Raw genomic sequence first — 8,185 nt, 5'->3', positions numbered from 1 at the left:
CACCTCCCTCAGATATTCCCAAGTCATTATTTACTAAAATCTATCTTTTCTTTTACTTACAATAAGTACAATATTTATTAAGCATATCTTCAGTTTTGTTACATAGTGTGCAACAAATTACAATATTCTGCAGCCACAAATTATATGCAGAGTATGAAGAAACTATTAATCAGATAGTGTAATCTTTCCATTTATAACTCTACCAGGAAGAACTAGCAAATCAGATCTTACATATAACGTCTCACTAAACTTTATGCATGGAAACTGACAGACACTGGTTGTGATGTTTGATACAAAATGGCTGAACTTCATCTTCAGAAGACTAAACCCAACATCTAAACATGCCAATATAAACATCAAAACAAAATATATTCTAACCAACCACGGGAAACGATCTGGTATCAGGAAAGCAACAAGGATTACACACATTATTTTATAAACCAGCACACAAAGGTTTAAAACAGTTCTGAAAATGACGTTAGCTGTCTTGAGTCAAGGGAATAGAAAAAAAAAAAAAGTCAGTATTGACCATTTACAATCTCTGACCTTGTGGAAACAGTAAGAATCTGTTGTAGTACAGCTACATACAGTACAATTCAGGTAATTTGTTTTTTCACTTGGGTTCAGATTGCGAATTCATTGCTGTGAGAAAAGGACGGAGGCGGGTTTTAGCAGCAGCCTCCACCTGACTGCTTGACTGGACTGCTCTGGATTTTAACATTGGACTTCTCTGCACCACCAGCTGTTGCTCCAAGACCTATTCGCTTTTTAATCTCCGCTGCCATCGTCATGAAAGACTGTTCTATATTCGTTGCGTTCTTAGCACTGGTTTCCAAAAATGGAATTCCAAGGGAATCTTGCAAATTCCTTTGCTGTTGTTTAGTCTACTACTTTCTTTGTGGTCAGGTCACATTTGTTCCCTACCAACAACTTGTTGACATTTTCACTGGCATAGCGATCTGTCTCCTGCAGCCACTGTTTAACGTTATCAAAGGACTCCTGATCTGTCACATCATACACAACTATGATGCCATGGGCTCCTCTGTAATAACTGGAAGTGACTGTTCGAAATCTTTCCTGGCCTGCTGTGTCCCATATCTGAAGCTTGATTGTTTTCCCGTCTAACTCTATAGTTCGTATCTTGAAATCCACACCAACTGTGCTGATGTAGCTTTCCGTATACGTGTCATCTGCAAACCTAAGGAGAAGGCAAGACTTTCCAACCCCAGAATCGCCAATCAGAAGTAACTTGAATAAATAATCATATTCGGGATTCATGCTGGACATGTCACTGCAGCTGCCGCCGCCGCCACCGCCCTTGCTGATGCAGCCGCCTCCCCCAAGCCTCGGCGCCATGGGTAATGGAAGAGGAGGAATGAACTAAGCTGTCCCGGCAGCTCAAACGTCGACCCCACTCCGACCCTTAAAACACAATCAGCAGCCGCCGCCACTCAGTGATCGCTTCCACCCAAAAAGGCCGCCGGCGAACCAGGAACTGGGGAAGCCTAGGCCAAGGGGCCTTTCACGGCCCAGATGGCGGCAGCGTCCTAAAATCTATCTTTCATCTTTGCTGAGCTGGCCCCAATCAGGCGACCATTTTGGGGCTGCCCGGGCTCCTACAGGCAGGCAATTAAGCTCTCTGACAAGCAGGGTCTCCTCTCTACCTTCTGGGCTGACAGCTCTCATTCCTCCTTCCTTGGTCCCTTGCTCTAGAATCCTGTCTCTGCTCTGCCCAGTCATCGGCTGCTGGCAACTTTATTTACCAATCAAAACCAACAAGGGACAGGCTCTCATATTGTCTTGCTTGGAAATGTGAAGACAAATTCTTGGGCAATTTGGTTGGCCAAAATTAACATAATACAAACAACATTAGGTCAAACCCACTATACATTCTGATTTCTATTCTACATCTATTTTGAGGTATTGGGACTTATTCAAAAATAAATAAATGGAATGTGCTCCGTAGGATCAATTTCTGTTTCATGTACTGAATGTCACTATAGTACACATGTGAGTAAAATTAGTAGCAAGCAAAACAAACAAACAAACAACAAGAAAACCTCCCACAGGGATTGATGCAGTGTTTGAAAACGCAGATGGAAGCATTTTAGTTGAGAAAATGTGAAAAAAAATGCATATATTGCATACCATCAAAAATGAAAGTTATCTCAGATAGTCAAGTGCTTTGGTGAGTTAGGATCTACCAGTTGGTTTTTAAAGTAAAAACTAAATTTGAATTAGTATCACATTAGCCATACATATGTTAATTCTATTTTTAAAGGATTTTATTAGCATTTCATAAATATAACTAATTTTAACACAAGGAACTTTTTCAATAAGAGCAATTTATTCTAGCCATAATTTGAGAAAATGAACATTTGTCATATTGGGAAGACAAGGTGGCAGCATGTGCGAACTCAATACCATCTTAGTGGATCAGGAAGTACTTTTACATATGATGGCAGTGATTAGTAATACCTAATCACAAGTACTCTCATTTAGTCATGTGACGACTTTGTTAAGAGGCAATCAGACAGCTTTGCTTCTCTTCTGGTCCTTACCATTATGTTTCCTTACCATGTCTCAGAGCAAGAAATAGGCACAGTGTGGAACAAAAGGTCTGGCCATATACACCTCCTCTCCTTGCTTATTTAATAATACTAAACTATAACATATGTTCACATCAATGATCCAAGTCCCTGCCATTTATCTTTCAACACATTTCTACCTCTGACAGGACCTTGTGTTATTACCTAATGTTGAGTGTCTTTTTCCTTACCCTACCTCCCTGCCAAAAACATTTGCATGTACCATTTTCAATTTTTTTCTTAGTCTTCGTTGGAATAGATGGGGGTCTTTTGAATTCTTTAACACAACAGACAGTTCATATACAACTTCAGTATGATGGCATTTGTATGGACTGTCCAACAACTTCTTTCATGTCTTACTGTGAAACAATAACTGTTCTACTATAACCATATCACCATTATTAGAGGCTCACTGAATATCTCAATTCTTCTAAGGATATTAGGAAACTTAAGTCTAAACTAAACGGACTTTAGGGATCTATAAACATACCAGGTCAGTTTCCATACTGTGAAATATCTCATGACACCCATAAAATGTGTGGACACTGTCACTCTTCATAAGAAAGCTACAATTGTTCTTCAATGCTACCTGAATTCAACACAAGACGAGCCTTGTTGAAAAGTGAAAAACATCAACTGTTTACCTAAATCACAAGAGCTATGGTGGCCTGCCCAACAACCTTATAAAATGGGGTTTATCAATGTCATCATTCCAGCTTATGTATCATTGGGGATGTCATGAATCCCAAGGGAGAAAAGTAGTAGCCACTAGTTTAAAACACTACATCTAGTTCTTTAGGACTGATGCCTCTTCAATGATTTGAAGAGAGAGAAAAAGACTAGGTCATCTGATATGACATTGTGTCTACTACATAATACAGGGAAGCTGTACTCAAAAATAGGATTAATGAGTTTGTTCCTGGGATGAACCCTGTGAGAGGTTATGCAATCTCAAGTAGCTTTTGAGCACTGCCAAATATACCAATAAATATATGTTTATTTAATAATGTTTATGTATATAAAATTTTATGTATGTATATATATAGATGTATAAAGAATAGTTAAAGATAAATGTATAAATTTGAGAGGAAGTGGAGGAAATATGGGCGATGTTGTGAGGACAGAGATCAAGGTAGAAGTTATATAATACTTACGTATAAAATTTTGAAAAAATGTACAGGCGATCTGCATAAATATTCCTCAAAAATATGAATGGCCAAAATATATTCATGAATAGGGCTTGATTTATTAAGCACCACAGAAATACAAATGAAGACTACAACAAAGTAATTGATAAAAATAAACAAATAACATGCTACAAGTAAATGAAGACATTTTTGGCAAGGAGACGGAGAAGATGTAACTCAGGCATCTCAGCTAGAATGTAAGTTAGTCCATCCACAGTGGAGAGCAGCATGAGGTCTCCTGTACAGGAAATGTACATCTATTCTCATCCACCTACTGAACTTCAAATGTTTGGTCCAACGCAACCAGCTGACTAAAATATACAAATTCATATCTACCCTTGATGCACTTGTCACAAGAGCGAAGGTATGGAATGCTCCTGGGCTTCTATTAGTGGATGAGCGAATCAGGGCAGAGTGTATGTGCATTAAACGAGTTCATATTCAGCCATAAGAGAATGAAATCCCAACAATTGCTGAATCAAAAAGTGGGTAAAGCTAGAAGACACTGAGCAAACTGAAAAAGTAAGACTTAGAAATGCAACTTAAATGTTGGAACATGAGGGGAATGTGGGTTAATATATCAACTACATTTACTAAGGCCCCATAAGGTGCACATCAGAGATTCACTCTTGGTTTGGGGACTTGTGGAGGATGGGTAGGTATAGGAGGAGGGAAATTAGAAACTGGCCAATGGGAATTGGGTAAGAATGGAAGGAGGGAGAGAGTAGTAGATGGTACGATTTGAATGCAGAAGGGAGAATACAGAATGAGGAACTACTCAACAAAGATGGTAGAGAAGGAAAAAATATGAAATGAGGCAGTGCTACATTTCAAACTATTAGTACAAAGTCAATGGAAACAGGAGTTCTTTAATGTTATTTAAAATAAAATAAACCATGACACAAAATTACAAACTGTGCAAGCTAATGTATATGGATTCATTGAGTATCTTTGTATGGAAAAGGTAAGAAAAGGCTTTTGATCTTATCTTAGGGTTTTCTCAATCATTAAAGTTGTTCCTATATTTTAAAATACATCAATATGTACACAAGACTACAGGGTTTTCTTTTTTGGCATTTCAAGGCCCAGCCTTCAAATGAAAACATTACTTTGTAACTTACACACAATATAGTTGAACAAAGCTGATCCTTTATACCTGCAGGTAATTATCCATCAATTAGCACATTGCATTGTTCTATCACGGTTCCTGATTAATGCTATTGATACTGTGCTGAGACTAGCCCACCAATTTAAATGTCAAATTTGTCAATCAAATTTGGACATTTGTTTTAGGATGCTAGCAAAAATATGAGAGTCATGATTTTGTCCTTTATTTGTAAAGGCAGACACCCAAAGGAATATGAACTTAACATATTTAAACATCAGTGTAGATGACTTATGACATGGGGTATAGAACTTTGTTAAGATATGATGGTAACAGGTTAGGGGAAAATTCTAAAATATTCCAGCAGATTCAGATGAGATAGTTTACTTTGTTAGCAAAACCTGGAGAAGGTATTTAACATTATATATTGTATATGTAGAGAAAGTTACATGTAGCTATTTATGTATGCATGGATATGTGAAAATTCTTACATATGAAAAGATTATTAGAATTCAACCTCTACTAACTACTCTAAGTATGAATATACTATGGTTAATGTCTCATTGCTAACTTATATCAGAAGCACAAACTTGCTTGTGTTTCAGATTTTAATTCAATTAAGAAAAAACATTCCTTGAAAGCAGCTTAAATATATTCCAATGACAGTGTTCTAACTCTTAATAAAAGTCAAATCTCACAGAAGCAGTTACTGTTGCTATTTCTACCACACTCAGAACTCCTGGACTAAGGGAATCTTTTGACTGAGGACATCTTGAAGCCTAGATATTCTTTTTGTGTGTGTTTAATCATTAAAGTATTCAGATATTTAATTAGATTCTACTTGTGCAAGGGGTTGGAAATAAAGGCGCATGTCATCTACAAAAAGCCTCAAAACCCACGTCCATGTGAAGGTTTCATTTCTAGTCAGGGAAAAAGATCAAGATCTTCTAGGCATCACTTTTTAATAGTTTCTAATGCCTTGCTTATTAGAGAATAATATTCAGATCCCCGTGTATGAACATGCCTATTTGTATAAGTTCAAGGATAAACATAGGTCTCTGTCAGCAAATATGCTTTTCTAGACACTGACATTCATAAGGTGTCGATACAAGAATCTCCTTCAACCAAAAGAGTTACTGGGAGATGTCTCAGAAAACTTGTTAACAAGCATGAGCATCTCAATTCATTACCTACAGGTAATTAAGTTTACATGTAAATGGTCTCTTCACGAAGCAGAAAACTCTACTGGTGTTGGAAGCAATTCTTTTTCCCTCAAGAGTTATGACTGAAAACAAGAAGTTTTTCAGGTAAATGCACTCACATGTTGCCAAAACCTTAAATTTCCTGTATGTATCTACTAGTGTGTTTCTGTGCCTGTGAGTACACTTGCTGCTAGAGAAAAGGGCCCTTAATCATCTAGAGCTGGAGTTATACATAGGTAGTTAGCAGCCAAGCTAAGGGATGGTGTGAAGAGAAATCAGGTCTTCTGCAACAGCCGTATTCAGATCAAATTTGAACCATCATTCTAGCTGCTGTAATAACCGATTTATAAAAATAACATGGTCTTGCTATCAGAACAGGTTGTTGTGTCTAATTAAAAACCATGGTTATCAGATTACTGAAGAATCATGGTTTTGCTTTTGATTTTTTAATTAAATTTTTATTGGATATTCAATGTATTTACATTTCAAACATTATCCTCTTTCCGCTTCTACCATCTCCCACCCCTCCACTTGCTTCCATAAAGGTGCTCCCTCCCTCAACCACCCTCTTCACCTAAGCACCTTGACTTTCCCCTACACTGAGAAAACACACCTTCACTGGACTGAAGGCCTCTCCTCCCATTGATGCCAGACACTGCTGTCCTCTGCTGCATATGCAACTGGAGCCATGGGTCTCTCCATGTCTGCTCAATGGTTGGTGTTTTAGTCCATGGGAGTTGTGGAGGGTTTGGTTGGTTGATAATGTTGTTCTTCCCATGGGGTTGCAAACCCTTTCAGCTCCTTCAGACCTTTCTTGAGCATTTTCCCTATGTGTAATATCCAAATACGTTTTCAAAGTTATGCTCTGTTTCAAAATTGATTTTCCACAATGTGATTGTAAATCCCTATGTAAGATTTGCTTTATTTCATCTTAATTCTAGTTACAGCTTAAAAGATGCAGGAAGCAACACAATATCTACTTGTTGAAAACTTTTTATTGGAGGGGAATCTTCCCTTAGTTGATTTTTAAACCATTAGTCGAGCTGTTTATATTTTCTTTAAGTACACTCTAATTAAGAGTTTATTAAATGCATTTGATCACATTTTCTTCCTCAAAACTCTTCCCATAGCATCCTCACAACCCTAACAAACCAGCCTCATCTTTCCCCCCTCTGCATCTCTATCTGTTTCTCACTCTTGCTCAGAAAAATGTACATGTACACATATATGTACACACACACACACACACACACACACACACACACACACAAATCTATTTTGTGATTTTGTGTAGGTAGCTACTCTTGAACTAGGTTCCCTTAGAGTGTGGTTGGTTTACTCTGTGATACTCTACTGGGGACAAAAATGACTTTTTCTTTTCTAGTAGGTGTGAATTACAAATAGCTTTTTGGCTAAGGATGAGAGTGTATATATACACTTTTCAATCTCCCTTCGGAGTTTTTGTTCGATTTATAACTTTTCACATATTGTGAGTGTTGCCGTAATCTCTATGATTCATATGTGTTTTTGGAGGACTTTGCCTCCTTGTAGCCATCAATTCTGTCACTTCCTGTATCATCTTTTGCATAGATCTTTGTGTTTTGGGGGAGTAGTTTATAAAGAAATATTATTAATGTCTGAGTACTTCAAAATCACTTACTATATAATGCAAAAATTTGAATCTGTTAACTAACTTATTTGATAAGAGCTGAAAAATATTCTGTTCTATATACATAGAAATATTACTTCAGGAGTTCTTTTGCTACTATGTACTTTTAGCAGAATAATCATGTAGGTTTTCCTCTCGACCCAGATTAAAGTTTTTGTACACTTTATTGTATGTCATGGAGTAGGCCTTACATCCAATAAAAATGTTCTGGTACTCTCATAACAGTTGTGGCACTTTTGCTCCAGTATTCATTGCTGAGGGGTGACATGTATTTCATAGCATTTAGAAACTGGAAAAAGCCTTTGTCCATCCAGTGATAAATGGGTACTGAAAATGTAATATATTTAGAGAATGGAATATTATTTAGCTGTTAATAAAACTGAAATAATGAACTTTGCAGGTACATAGATAGATTTAGAAATAATTATAATAAG

The 8,185-nt window shown here is 37.1% G+C and overlaps 1 pseudogene across 1 annotated transcript; it reads right to left on the bottom strand.

Annotated features, from left to right (window-relative positions):
* Window positions 1-668: 668 nt before the first annotated feature.
* Window positions 669-1,287, bottom strand: LOC308414256 (ras-related protein Rab-1A-like; annotated as a pseudogene). Its single transcript has one exon. The product of its transcript is annotated as a ras-related protein Rab-1A-like (transcript).
* Window positions 1,288-8,185: the final 6,898 nt, after the last annotated feature.

Source organism: Micromys minutus (assembly GCF_963924665.1).
Source record: "Micromys minutus genome assembly, chromosome: 33".
NCBI lineage: Eukaryota > Metazoa > Chordata > Mammalia > Rodentia > Muridae > Micromys > Micromys minutus.
The sequence above is the reverse complement of the archived record's forward strand: the minus strand, read 5'-3'. Positions and strand labels throughout refer to the sequence as shown.